The sequence below is a fragment of the Astyanax mexicanus genome, chromosome 6 (assembly GCF_023375975.1).
Source record: "Astyanax mexicanus isolate ESR-SI-001 chromosome 6, AstMex3_surface, whole genome shotgun sequence".
In the NCBI taxonomy this organism is placed as follows: domain Eukaryota; kingdom Metazoa; phylum Chordata; class Actinopteri; order Characiformes; family Acestrorhamphidae; genus Astyanax; species Astyanax mexicanus.
Window position 1 is genome coordinate 13,739,282 of NC_064413.1, and position 13,219 is coordinate 13,752,500.

Genomic DNA, 13,219 nt, shown 5'->3' on the forward strand with positions numbered 1-13,219 from the left:
CCTCCAGTTAAAACGCACGAGTCCTGATGACGTCACACCTGAGCGGGACGGTCGTCCTTGCCTAAAGAGCAGAAGGGGACACAAAAGAACACAAAGAGACAAGCCAAACAACATATCGAGTTAAAAAAAAAAAAAAGTTAAAAAAAAAAAAAAAAAAAAAAAAAAAGAACAAAAACGGAGGGAAAACGGAAAACGCGCGAAAAAGACCCTCCCCTGCCAGCGAGTACAGAATTAAATAAATAAATAAACAAACAGAAGAAGAAAACAACACAAGCATGCATGGGTTCACTTCAAAACACAAGCAGAAAAAAAAACAAGACAGATCACAGGAACTGACCATCCCCCGATCAATTCCAGCCCTCTTGAGCACTTAGCCAACGACCCAGTCGTTTCTTCTTTCTTTGCACCGCTGTAAGGAAGGTGCACCGCTCCTGGAGGTACTGCAATACCAGGTCGATGCGTGGAGCAGAAGGAGCAAGCTCCTGTTCTGGCTCCCTGTTCTAAAAATCCATTTAATATGTAGCCCTCATATAGAGGGCGTATCAGATATTAAACTGATAAGAACAGATTTTTTTTTTTTTTTTTCGAAAAAAGTTTTATTGTCACCTTTACATTTTTTTAAAAACCAAGTGAACATTTTTGCAATTTACATACATTTAAAACAATACATTCATGAAATTAAAACAAGCCTTTTTTTCATTTCCTTTTTTTAAAAATCCTTTTCACATAGTTCATTAAAACCACATTTTCCCCTCCCCATGTATTTTTTATTAAACTCCATTAAAATTCATAATAAAACAAAACAAATGAAATCGAGTAAAATAAAATACATGATAAAACATCTCTTCTCACAACACTGACAACTTTTTTTTGTGTGTGTTTTTGACATTGTCCTTTTTTTTTGCGTGTGTGTGTGTGTGTGTACGTGTTTTGGGAATAAAAGGGTCCATGTCCGTGTGGTTAAAAGGTTCATGCTGAAAAGGTATAAAAGGAATTGTAATAGTCCGTAAAAACGAGTAAAATTGTCCTTTGTGCAGAACCGGGGTGAGCCCCTATCAAGCAGGCACCACCCCGCTCCTCAGAAGAACGCCGCTGTCGTTTCTGGGCTCAGAGGAGATCCCCCCCTGTGCCCGCTGCTCCTTTTACTGTGTCCGTATTACCGGGGTGCATCTACGGGAGCCAGGAGCCGTGGTGGTCTGGACCCCCCTGCGTGAGACCCCGGCCCCCTCCTCCGAATGTCGCCGTGCGGTGTCCCCTGCAGCGAAGATGTAACCAGCGCCGACAGTGCGTGCAGGGGCACCGTCACGCGCTTCCCCACCAGCAGGTTGCGGGAGGTCCAAATGGCGGCCTTGACGTGGTTCAGGGTGGACCAGAGCGCTGCAAAGTCGGCTGCTGGTATCTTGTCGAGGCCCTGGCCCACCCCGTTTACCGCTACCCGGTAAACCGTCGGCAGGACCTCCCCTGCTGGCAGGCACGGGCATTGCAGGGGGCCGGTTAAGGCCCACAGGTCCCTCGCCACGCTGCACTCCCAGAGCACGTGCCGCACGGTCTCGGGCTCGCCACACCCGGGCCGCGGGCAGATGGGGTTCGTTGCCATGCCCCGGGAATGCATCACGGCCCTGACCGGGAGGATCTCATGGGCAGCCATCCACGACAGGTCCTTATGCTTGTTCTGAAGAGCGGGGTGGGCGGCGTTCCTCCAAACTTGTCTGGCCTCACCGAGTGTGAGGCCGGGAACTGGGCTCACCTCCTCCCGGTCCTGCACAAGAGAGACAAGACACTTGGCATTAGTTAAAACAGTGACATCTTCTTTTTCTAAAACATACTTGTTTAAAAACTTCCTGATAAAATCATATTCTTTTGGTAGATTAAAAGACACAGGTGTTCTAAGATCTGGGCTTAAAATCTTGAGGCGTTGCAAGTACGACCCCATCCAGAACCTCGCCATCACTGCTGTCTTGTTTTGTCTGGAGGGGTCTGTCACATACTTTACGTGCAAAGCAGCGAACTTGCTCCCTAAAAACAGGTGGGGGTCTGGGAGTCCCTTCCCTCCGTTTTCCGGTCTTTTCTTCACCTCGGCCCTCCTCAGTCTCTCCCACTTGGACCCCCACAGAAAATAAAAGATCGCCCGGTCCAGACCTAAAAGAAATTGTCTCGGGGGACTAAAAACAGAACACAATAGTAACAGCAAGGGTAAAATCACAGCTTTAATAATTAAAATCTTGCCCTCTATTGTCAACTGTCTTAGTCCCCAAAATCCCAAATGCTGTCTAACTCTACCTAAAGCGTCAGTCCAGTTGCCCCGTCCACCACCCTCTTTGTCGAATTTGAGTCCTAAAATTTTAATATCAGTTACTTTAAAAACAACGTCCAGGTCAGTTGGTATGTTCCCTCTAGGCCCAAAGAGCTGGGCCTCGGACTTGCTCCTATTGAGCTTAGCGCCCGAGGCCCTTCCAAACCAGTCAGTCACGTCCAATGCTCTTTGGACCGATAAAAAGTCAGAACATAAAAGCGTGACGTCGTCCATAAAAAGTGTGCAGGTCGCCGTCAGTCCACCTGGCAAGTCTAGTCCTTTGATCCATTTATCCTTTCTCAAGATCTGCGCCAACGGCTCTATACATGCCACGTACAGAAGCGGAGATAACGAACACCCTTGGCGGACGCCAGAGCGTACACTGATCGCTTTTGTGAGATGCCCGTTTACACGAATTTTGCTGCTGATGTCTTTATAAAGCAGCTCCACCCACTTAATAAACCTCCCTGGGAACCCCATTTTTTGCAGTACCTGGAACAGGTACTGGTGCGAGACCCGATCAAAGGCTTTCTCAAAATCTAAATTTAGAACTATCAGTCGGATGTTTCTGTCTCTCGCAAAACAGATGGCGTCTCTAACCAACACTAGGCTGTCTGTGATCTTCCTTCCGGGCACGGCGCAGGCTTGATCCGGGTGGATCACGTCCTCTAAAACCAAAGACATACGTCTGGATAAAATCTTACTAAAAAGTTTACAATCACAGTTTAAAAGGGTTATCGGTCGCCAGTTTCTTAAGTCGGTCTTGTCGCCCTTCTTATAAAGTAAACTAACTATACCTACTCTAAAACTGTCTGGAAGTCGGTCGAAGTTCTCAAATTCTTTAAAAACCGTCAAGATGTCAGTTGATAAAATGTCCCAAAAGGTCAAATAAAATTCCACGGGGAGTCCATCCTCTCCCGGGCACTTACCTTTTTTAAAACCTTTAAGACATTTAAAAGCTTCTTCACCTGTAAAAACTTTTGTTAAAACATCCTGACCGCTTATGTTTTTATCTAAAAAACTTAAAACTTCGTTCATTGTTTTGGGTTGTACACTTTTTTCTCTAAATAGTTCTTCATAAAATTCTTCTGTTGCCTTTAAAATCCCTCCCGTTGTTTTTTCCTCCCTCCCATCTTTTGTTATATTTACAATCCCTCCCCCCCTTGATAAAATCTTCTTAAAAAAATACCTTGTGCACTTCTCCCCTTCTTCCACTTCCTGCTCCCGACTTCTTAAAATAGTTGCTTTACTTTTAATTTCATTTAAAACCGACATTTCCCTTTTCACCTCTGTAACTTCCTCACTAAAATCTATGCCATTTGATAAAAGGTTAAAATACCGTTGTAGTCTCTTTTGCAGCCCCAACATGCGCCGTCTGTCTTTGTTTTTCCTCTCTTTTCCTATTTTCTTAAAAAAAGTCTTGGTCCTTTGTTTAACCATCTCCCACCACTGTGCCCGTGAATCGTAGCAGTCTTGGAGGGTCTGCCAGAGACTGTACTGCTCCCTGTAACTCCTAACTATCTCTTTATCTTGTAACAGGGAGCAGTTCAGTCTCCACAGCCCTCCCCCTACAGTCACACCGGTGGGGAAAGACAGGGTGCAGGAGAGCATAAGGTGGTCAGAAAAGAACATGGGGGATAATGTAGCATCGCTTGGCGGGCAGTCTCTCGTAAAAATGTAGTCGATGCGGGAGGCGCGGGCGCAATCACCACTAAACCAGGTGAAGCCCTCCTCCCCTGGATGCATTGTTTTAAAACAGTCGACTAATTTAAAATCCTTAACTAACCCTTGTAATAAAAACGATGTCTTATCTAGTTTAAAATCATCCCCCTTCCCTTTCCTATCTTTCCTAGTTAAAACACAGTTAAAATCCCCTCCCACTACTAAAGGTACCCTCCCTAGCATGTGGGGCTGCAGGTCCTCTAAAAGGTCGTACCTGTCATTTTTATCATTAAAACCATAAATATTTAAAATGTTGAAGTCCGTCCCTAAAAAAGTCAGGTTTGCTAAAAGAGCCCGTCCGTCTCTCACCACTGTGCTGCCCTTCACCAAGATATGGGGGTTTTTAATTAAAATGGCAACGCCGTCGGCTCTGTTGTAGTGTGATCCGCTCCAGAGAGAGGGACCCGCAGCCCATCGCTGCTCCCAATCTCTGTATGATTTCATAAACGGCAAAGCACACTCTTGTAATAAAAACACATCTGACTTTATATCTTTTAAAAAGGACAAGACGCTCTCTGCTCTAGTGGCGGCTCTCACACTTCTAACATTGATAGTTGAGATGGTAAGAGCCATGAGCATGTATGGTTTTAAAACAGGTACTTCATTTAAAAGAGACTACTGAAATAAAACAGGTTAAAAGGCATTTTAAAAGTTACTTAAAGTAACTGTGACACCTGCTCTTCCTTTATCTCCATTAATCTGGAGAGAGGAGGTGAGCTGGTGCCTCTTGCCTCTGGTTCCCCACAGTCACATGCTGTGGGGGCCTTGGGCGTCGATGATGTTAGCTTAAACTGGAGAAAAGAAACTTCATTTGGAGAACCCGCGGGCCACAGCCGGTTCAGGTCTTCTGAGGAAGAACTACCTGAACCCCGTGCGGCCCTCTGTTTCTTCTCCGTCAATATAGACAGAGGAGACTCTGCAGCTCTTTTCCCCACCTGGGCGTTTGGGAGGGAGCCGGTTGACTCACCCCCGCTGGAGGCCACTACACCTTCCTCCACCGTTACCATGGAGGAGTTGGTTTCCTCCTCCTCCTGCTCCACCACCATTTTGTCACCTTGTTCTGGCTGGAGGGGTGTGGCCTCCAGTTCCTGCTGTGACTCTGCCTGGTTGTTAGCCCCGCCCTCTGCAACATGGCCATTCCCTGAGGCCGGCATGAGATTTGAATCTCCCGCCAAAACCTCAGGGACCGCCCCTTCCTCCTCCACTTCCTTCTCTCTCTCCTGCTCCTCTTGGCCATGCTGCCTGGCAGCCATTTTATTAGCCTTTAGCTTGTTGGCAAAAGATTTGGGGCAATCTCTGTAGAGATGGGAATTTTCACCACAAAGATTGCACCTTCTGCCATTGGGACACTCCTCATAAGTGTGCCCAATTTCTCTACACTTCCCACAAACAATTTCTGCACATGCCTCTGCAAGGTGCCCAAACTTTCCGCACTTGCGGCATAGTTTGGGCATGCCTTGGTAAAAAATGTAACCGCGATTTTCCCCCAACACTATCATGGACGGTATCTGTCTCAGGCCTAGGTAACTGCTCGGGTCTTCCCATTGTTTAATGGGAACTCGCCACGAGCAGTTCCAAATGCCGTCCTCATCCAGAACCTTGATAGGTGGGCTTTTAACGGTACAGAATCTAGCCAGCCATGTAACAATGTCTTCTCCAGTCACAGTTTCATTAAACATTCTGACAATCACCACTTTATGTGAATTATCAGACAGTTTTTCCACCTTGAACATGGAGAACTGGTCCTTAACATTTTCAAAACGAGTCCAGAAATCTTTTAACAGGGAAGCAGAGCGGAAGCTAACGTCAAAACCTTTGTTTCCAGGCAGAGTCATTAAACAGTTCAAGTCAGCAGGTGTGAAGGCGAGGGCACCTTGAATTAGCTTCCTGGAGAAGTCCAGACGGGACATCCCCAAGAGCTTACCCTCCACCTCTCTGGATAATAGGCGCACGCTGTGGTGCCTCCGCATGCCGGCACGAGCAGCCGACATGCTGAGAGGCACCTGGTGGCCTTAGCTCCAGTAAAAAACTAAAACAATAAATACAATAAATAAGTAAAATTCTAAAACAAGTAAAAGGGATTGTACTTACCTTAGGGTGTTGGGGTTTTCCCCCTTCAGCCAAGATGGAACGAAAGCCGTCAGACGAAAACCCCAATGAGCCCCAGACGAAGCAGGATCCGAGCCTACTGCCTAAGGCTCTTTCTCACCGAACAGGGACAAGTACAATCTTCTCTCAGGCGGCAAGGACCAGGGTCACAAAGACCAAGATCTCGCACCACCAGAGAGTCGACCGCTGTCTTAGCCAAAAGGCCGAGAAGCGATAACCCGAATATCGCCACCTGGTTGCGGGGCCCTTCTTTTTACTATGTAGCTACTAAGCGGCGAAGCCAACAGATGTCCCACCCATTTAACGTCACCCTACTCTAGCCATTGTTCAAAGAGGTCTGTCTTTTACTATTATTCCTTACAAACTTTTTTTTTTTTTTTTTTTTACTGTTTTCTTTTGTCATCATTCCTTCCTAGTCTATTTTTTTTTATTATTATTATTATTTATTGATTCGTTCATGTTTTCATTCTCTCTCTCTCTCTCTCTCTGTCTGTCTGTCTTTTTTTTTTTTTTTTTTTTTGGTACTGAGATGAGCAGCTTCGCTAAAAGCAAAGCTTTCAAAAAATAAGCAATACTCGTCAACGTTCCCCTCCACGGAAATCTTTAGTAAAAGGCGAAAGATTTATACATGAATGAAGAGAAACCCGAGCTATACCCGTAACCCACCAAACCCCTCCGAGGTCCAGAAAGGGCCGAGGCAGCTGGAGGAAGGCAGGGAGCAAGGGCAGATTGAGAGGGAAGACAACCTTCAACTTTTTTGTCTTCTCCTCCAGTTAAAACGCACGAGTCCTGATGACGTCACACCTGAGCGGGACGGTCGTCCTTGCCTAAAGAGCAGAAGGGGACACAAAAGAACACAAAGAGACAAGCCAAACAACATATCGAGTTAAAAAAAAAAAAAAGTTAAAAAAAAAAAAAAAAAAAAAGAACAAAAACGGAGGGAAAACGGAAAACGCGCGAAAAAGACCCTCCCCTGCCAGCGAGTACAGAATTAAATAAATAAATAAACAAACAGAAGAAGAAAACAACACAAGCATGCATGGGTTCACTTCAAAACACAAGCAGAAAAAAAAACAAGACAGATCACAGGAACTGACCATCCCCCGATCAATTCCAGCCCTCTTGAGCACTTAGCCAACGACCCAGTCGTTTCTTCTTTCTTTGCACCGCTGTAAGGAAGGTGCACCGCTCCTGGAGGTACTGCAATACCAGGTCGATGCGTGGAGCAGAAGGAGCAAGCTCCTGTTCTGGCTCCCTGTTCTAAAAATCCATTTAATATGTAGCCCTCATATAGAGGGCGTATCAGATATTAAACTGATAAGAACAGATTTTTTTTTTTTTTTTTTTTTTTTTTTTTTTTTTTTTTTTTGATTAATCCAGAGCTAGTCGCCTTCCCAGCCATGGCATTAATCAAGTGGGCTGCCTTAAAACAGCTCCCCACTGGGGATTGGCCGCAAAAGCAGCAGTATCCGTTCGTCCCCAAAAGAGGACATCTCGCCTGATCTTAGCCAAAAGGCCGAGAAGCGATAACCCGAATATCGCCACCTGGTTGCGGGGCCCTTCTTTTTACTATGTAGCTACTAAGCGGCGAAGCCAACAGATGTCCCACCCATTTAACGTCACCCTACTCTAGCCATTGTTCAAAGAGGTCTGTCTTTTACTATTATTCCTTACAAACTTTTTTTTTTTTTTTTTTTTACTGTTTTCTTTTGTCATCATTCCTTCCTAGTCTATTTTTTTTTATTATTATTATTATTTATTGATTCGTTCATGTTTTCATTCTCTCTCTCTCTCTCTCTCTGTCTGTCTGTCTTTTTTTTTTTTTTTTTTTTTGGTACTGAGATGAGCAGCTTCGCTAAAAGCAAAGCTTTCAAAAAATAAGCAATACTCGTCAACGTTCCCCTCCACGGAAATCTTTAGTAAAAGGCGAAAGATTTATACGTGAATGAAGAGAAACCCGAGCTATACCCGTAACCCACCAAACCCCTCCGAGGTCCAGAAAGGGCCGAGGCAGCTGGAGGAAGGCAGGGAGCAAGGGCAGATTGAGAGGGAAGACAACCTTCAACTTTTTTGTCTTCTCCTCCAGTTAAAACGCACGAGTCCTGATGACGTCACACCTGAGCGGGACGGTCGTCCTTGCCTAAAGAGCAGAAGGGGACACAAAAGAACACAAAGAGACAAGGCAAACAACATATCGAGTTAAAAAAAAAAAAAGTTAAAAAAAAAAAAAAAAAAAAAAAAAAAGAACAAAAACGGAGGGAAAACGGAAAACGCGCGAAAAAGACCCTCCCCTGCCAGCGAGTACAGAATTAAATAAATAAATAAACAAACAGAAGAAGAAAACAACACAAGCATGCATGGGTTCACTTCAAAACACAAGCAGAAAAAAAAACAAGACAGATCACAGGAACTGACCATCCCCCGATCAATTCCAGCCCTCTTGAGCACTTAGCCAACGACCCAGTCGTTTCTTCTTTCTTTGCACCGCTGTAAGGAAGGTGCACCGCTCCTGGAGGTACTGCAATACCAGGTCGATGCGTGGAGCAGAAGGAGCAAGCTCCTGTTCTGGCTCCCTGTTCTAAAAATCCATTTAATATGTAGCCCTCATATAGAGGGCGTATCAGATATTAAACTGATAAGAACAGATTTTTTTTTTTTTTTTTTTTTTTTTTGATTAATCCAGAGCTAGTCGCCTTCCCAGCCATGGCATTAATCAAGTGGGCTGCCTTAAAACAGCTCCCCACTGGGGATTGGCCGCAAAAGCAGCAGTATCCGTTCGTCCCCAAAAGAGGACAACTCGCCTGATCTTAGCCAAAAGGCCGAGAAGCGATAACCCGAATATCGCCACCTGGTTGCGGGGCCCTTCTTTTTACTATGTAGCTACTAAGCGGCGAAGCCAACAGATGTCCCACCCATTTAACGTCACCCTACTCTAGCCATTGTTCAAAGAGGTCTGTCTTTTACTATTATTCCTTACAAACTTTTTTTTTTTTTTTTTTTTACTGTTTTCTTTTGTCATCATTCCTTCCTAGTCTATTTTTTTTTATTATTATTATTATTTATTGATTCGTTCATGTTTTCATTCTCTCTCTCTCTCTCTCTCTGTCTGTCTGTCTTTTTTTTTTTTTTTTTTTTTTGGTACTGAGATGAGCAGCTTCGCTAAAAGCAAAGCTTTCAAAAAATAAGCAATACTCGTCAACGTTCCCCTCCACGGAAATCTTTAGTAAAAGGCGAAAGATTTATACGTGAATGAAGAGAAACCCGAGCTATACCCGTAACCCACCAAACCCCTCCGAGGTCCAGAAAGGGCCGAGGCAGCTGGAGGAAGGCAGGGAGCAAGGGCAGATTGAGAGGGAAGACAACCTTCAACTTTTTTGTCTTCTCCTCCAGTTAAAACGCACGAGTCCTGATGACGTCACACCTGAGCGGGACGGTCGTCCTTGCCTAAAGAGCAGAAGGGGACACAAAAGAACACAAAGAGACAAGCCAAACAACATATCGAGTTAAAAAAAAAAAAAAGTTAAAAAAAAAAAAAAAAAAAAAAAAAAAAAAGAACAAAAACGGAGGGAAAACGGAAAACGCGCGAAAAAGACCCTCCCCTGCCAGCGAGTACAGAATTAAATAAATAAATAAACAAACAGAAGAAGAAAACAACACAAGCATGCATGGGTTCACTTCAAAACACAAGCAGAAAAAAAAACAAGACAGATCACAGGAACTGACCATCCCCCGATCAATTCCAGCCCTCTTGAGCACTTAGCCAACGACCCAGTCGTTTCTTCTTTCTTTGCACCGCTGTAAGGAAGGTGCACCGCTCCTGGAGGTACTGCAATACCAGGTCGATGCGTGGAGCAGAAGGAGCAAGCTCCTGTTCTGGCTCCCTGTTCTAAAAATCCATTTAATATGTAGCCCTCATATAGAGGGCGTATCAGATATTAAACTGATAAGAACAGATTTTTTTTTTTTTTTTTTTTTTTTTTTTTTTTTTTTTTTTTTTTTTTGATTAATCCAGAGCTAGTCGCCTTCCCAGCCATGGCATTAATCAAGTGGGCTGCCTTAAAACAGCTCCCCACTGGGGATTGGCCGCAAAAGCAGCAGTATCCGTTCGTCCCCAAAAGAGGACATCTCGCCTGATCTTAGCCAAAAGGCCGAGAAGCGATAACCCGAATATCGCCACCTGGTTGCGGGGCCCTTCTTTTTACTATGTAGCTACTAAGCGGCGAAGCCAACAGATGTCCCACCCATTTAACGTCACCCTACTCTAGCCATTGTTCAAAGAGGTCTGTCTTTTACTATTATTCCTTACAAACTTTTTTTTTTTTTTTTTTTTACTGTTTTCTTTTGTCATCATTCCTTCCTAGTCTATTTTTTTTTATTATTATTATTATTTATTGATTCGTTCATGTTTTCATTCTCTCTCTCTCTCTCTCTCTGTCTGTCTGTCTTTTTTTTTTTTTTTTTTTTTGGTACTGAGATGAGCAGCTTCGCTAAAAGCAAAGCTTTCAAAAAATAAGCAATACTCGTCAACGTTCCCCTCCACGGAAATCTTTAGTAAAAGGCGAAAGATTTATACGTGAATGAAGAGAAACCCGAGCTATACCCGTAACCCACCAAACCCCTCCGAGGTCCAGAAAGGGCCGAGGCAGCTGGAGGAAGGCAGGGAGCAAGGGCAGATTGAGAGGGAAGACAACCTTCAACTTTTTTGTCTTCTCCTCCAGTTAAAACGCACGAGTCCTGATGACGTCACACCTGAGCGGGACGGTCGTCCTTGCCTAAAGAGCAGAAGGGGACACAAAAGAACACAAAGAGACAAGGCAAACAACATATCGAGTTAAAAAAAAAAAAAGTTAAAAAAAAAAAAAAAAAAAAAAAAAAAAAGAACAAAAACGGAGGGAAAACGGAAAACGCGCGAAAAAGACCCTCCCCTGCCAGCGAGTACAGAATTAAATAAATAAATAAACAAACAGAAGAAGAAAACAACACAAGCATGCATGGGTTCACTTCAAAACACAAGCAGAAAAAAAAACAAGACAGATCACAGGAACTGACCATCCCCCGATCAATTCCAGCCCTCTTGAGCACTTAGCCAACGACCCAGTCGTTTCTTCTTTCTTTGCACCGCTGTAAGGAAGGTGCACCGCTCCTGGAGGTACTGCAATACCAGGTCGATGCGTGGAGCAGAAGGAGCAAGCTCCTGTTCTGGCTCCCTGTTCTAAAAATCCATTTAATATGTAGCCCTCATATAGAGGGCGTATCAGATATTAAACTGATAAGAACAGATTTTTTTTTTTTTTTTTTTTTTTTTTTGATTAATCCAGAGCTAGTCGCCTTCCCAGCCATGGCATTAATCAAGTGGGCTGCCTTAAAACAGCTCCCCACTGGGGATTGGCCGCAAAAGCAGCAGTATCCGTTCGTCCCCAAAAGAGGACAACTCGCCTGATCTTAGCCAAAAGGCCGAGAAGCGATAACCCGAATATCGCCACCTGGTTGCGGGGCCCTTCTTTTTACTATGTAGCTACTAAGCGGCGAAGCCAACAGATGTCCCACCCATTTAACGTCACCCTACTCTAGCCATTGTTCAAAGAGGTCTGTCTTTTACTATTATTCCTTACAAACTTTTTTTTTTTTTTTTTTTTACTGTTTTCTTTTGTCATCATTCCTTCCTAGTCTATTTTTTTTTATTATTATTATTATTTATTGATTCGTTCATGTTTTCATTCTCTCTCTCTCTCTCTCTCTGTCTGTCTGTCTTTTTTTTTTTTTTTTTTTTTTGGTACTGAGATGAGCAGCTTCGCTAAAAGCAAAGCTTTCAAAAAATAAGCAATACTCGTCAACGTTCCCCTCCACGGAAATCTTTAGTAAAAGGCGAAAGATTTATACGTGAATGAAGAGAAACCCGAGCTATACCCGTAACCCACCAAACCCCTCCGAGGTCCAGAAAGGGCCGAGGCAGCTGGAGGAAGGCAGGGAGCAAGGGCAGATTGAGAGGGAAGACAACCTTCAACTTTTTTGTCTTCTCCTCCAGTTAAAACGCACGAGTCCTGATGACGTCACACCTGAGCGGGACGGTCGTCCTTGCCTAAAGAGCAGAAGGGGACACAAAAGAACACAAAGAGACAAGCCAAACAACATATCGAGTTAAAAAAAAAAAAAAGTTAAAAAAAAAAAAAAAAAAAAAAAAAAAAAAGAACAAAAACGGAGGGAAAACGGAAAACGCGCGAAAAAGACCCTCCCCTGCCAGCGAGTACAGAATTAAATAAATAAATAAACAAACAGAAGAAGAAAACAACACAAGCATGCATGGGTTCACTTCAAAACACAAGCAGAAAAAAAAACAAGACAGATCACAGGAACTGACCATCCCCCGATCAATTCCAGCCCTCTTGAGCACTTAGCCAACGACCCAGTCGTTTCTTCTTTCTTTGCACCGCTGTAAGGAAGGTGCACCGCTCCTGGAGGTACTGCAATACCAGGTCGATGCGTGGAGCAGAAGGAGCAAGCTCCTGTTCTGGCTCCCTGTTCTAAAAATCCATTTAATATGTAGCCCTCATATAGAGGGCGTATCAGATATTAAACTGATAAGAACAGATTTTTTTTTTTTTTTTTTTTTTTTTTTTTTGCACGGGTCAGAAATATTTCACCTTCAATGTTTATATATTCGGTTACTCTTTCTCATCATCCCCGCTAAAAACAATTAAAACGTAAATTTATTAACTAAAACAAACAAACTAACAAACAACAAAACAAACAAACTAACAACAAATAAGAAATATAAAAATTTTTCTAAAACTTAACTTTAAGAACCGCTTCTCCTGGCTGCGCCTGGGCCCATCTGTAAAAGCAGATAAAAAGTTAAAATCGTTAAAAAGGACATGAGAGGCCCCTCTTATTGCCCCTCACTCCTCTCCAGAGGACTCCTCCCCCTCCGAACTTGACGTGTATTCCTCCTGGATTCGGAGGGGTGGTGGTGAGCTATCCGAAATCCACATCACGGAGTCCTCTGGATCAGGGGACCGTGGTGTTCCCAGAGGGGCCTCCATGGGCGCCGCCGTAGGGGGGGTGCCCGCCTTCCGTACCTTCCTGTCTGTTGGCTCG

The 13,219-nt window shown here is 44.0% G+C and overlaps 7 non-coding genes and 4 pseudogenes across 7 annotated transcripts; all 11 read right to left on the reverse strand.

The window, feature by feature from the left end:
* Positions 1-415: 415 nt before the first annotated feature.
* LOC125802568 (U2 spliceosomal RNA) lies at positions 416-598 on the reverse strand. Its single transcript, XR_007439695.1, has one exon. It is a non-coding gene; the product is annotated as a U2 spliceosomal RNA (small nuclear RNA).
* A 6,061-nt stretch (positions 599-6,659) lies between these two features.
* LOC125802827 (U5 spliceosomal RNA) lies at positions 6,660-6,776 on the reverse strand. The gene has a single exon (XR_007439879.1). It is a non-coding gene; the product is annotated as a U5 spliceosomal RNA (small nuclear RNA).
* A 523-nt stretch (positions 6,777-7,299) lies between these two features.
* Positions 7,300-7,470, reverse strand: LOC125802633 (U2 spliceosomal RNA; annotated as a pseudogene).
* A 502-nt stretch (positions 7,471-7,972) lies between these two features.
* On the reverse strand, positions 7,973-8,089 carry LOC125802737 (U5 spliceosomal RNA). The gene has a single exon (XR_007439787.1). It is a non-coding gene; the product is annotated as a U5 spliceosomal RNA (small nuclear RNA).
* A 528-nt stretch (positions 8,090-8,617) lies between these two features.
* On the reverse strand, positions 8,618-8,786 carry LOC125802635 (U2 spliceosomal RNA; annotated as a pseudogene).
* Positions 8,787-9,276: 490 nt separating this feature from the next.
* LOC125802738 (U5 spliceosomal RNA) lies at positions 9,277-9,393 on the reverse strand. Its single transcript, XR_007439788.1, has one exon. It is a non-coding gene; the product is annotated as a U5 spliceosomal RNA (small nuclear RNA).
* A 532-nt stretch (positions 9,394-9,925) lies between these two features.
* LOC125802623 (U2 spliceosomal RNA) lies at positions 9,926-10,096 on the reverse strand (annotated as a pseudogene).
* Positions 10,097-10,604: 508 nt separating this feature from the next.
* LOC125802739 (U5 spliceosomal RNA) lies at positions 10,605-10,721 on the reverse strand. The gene has a single exon (XR_007439789.1). It is a non-coding gene; the product is annotated as a U5 spliceosomal RNA (small nuclear RNA).
* Positions 10,722-11,251: 530 nt separating this feature from the next.
* Positions 11,252-11,420, reverse strand: LOC125802636 (U2 spliceosomal RNA; annotated as a pseudogene).
* A 491-nt stretch (positions 11,421-11,911) lies between these two features.
* Positions 11,912-12,028, reverse strand: LOC125802740 (U5 spliceosomal RNA). Its single transcript, XR_007439790.1, has one exon. It is a non-coding gene; the product is annotated as a U5 spliceosomal RNA (small nuclear RNA).
* A 532-nt stretch (positions 12,029-12,560) lies between these two features.
* On the reverse strand, positions 12,561-12,760 carry LOC125802593 (U2 spliceosomal RNA). Its single transcript, XR_007439700.1, has one exon. It is a non-coding gene; the product is annotated as a U2 spliceosomal RNA (small nuclear RNA).
* Between the last annotated feature and the right edge of the window lie 459 nt (positions 12,761-13,219).